Here is a 533-nt window from a genome sequence, read left to right as displayed (position 1 = left end):
GAAGGGAAGGGAAGGGAAGGGAAGGGAAGGGAAAGGAAGGGAAGGGAAAAAGAATAAAAAGGCCAAGATCTGACTCCTTTGTCTAGTGCACTAACTATGCTTTACGAAGTTGTTAAAAATGGTGCAAACCGTTTGATGTGGACCAAAGAGCATACAGAAGCATTGTGGAATTTAGAACTCACAACAGCAGATTTAATGAGATATGGAAATTTTTATTTATTTTTTAAGTAGACACTACTAGCTTTGTTAAATGCATGGGATGGGCTGTAGGGAAGTTATAAACCAAATTGCAGCCAGCTTATAAAATTTTAGCCCAAGTGAAAATTGATTTGGTTTGCTCTTATGAATGCTAGAAGGCAAAGATGAAGCACAGGACTCCTCAGTCTTGAATAGGGGACATGCGTAGAATGGGTTTTCAGTCTTGGATAGGGGACATGTGTAGAATGGGTTTTCAGTCTTGGATAGGGGACGTGCGTAGAATGGGTTTTCAGTCTTGGATAGGGGACATGCGTAGAATGGGTTTTCAGTCTTGG

The sequence above is a fragment of the Mus pahari genome, chromosome 2 (genome assembly GCF_900095145.1).
Source record: "Mus pahari chromosome 2, PAHARI_EIJ_v1.1, whole genome shotgun sequence".
NCBI lineage: Eukaryota > Metazoa > Chordata > Mammalia > Rodentia > Muridae > Mus > Mus pahari.
This window is presented reverse-complemented; position numbering follows the sequence as displayed.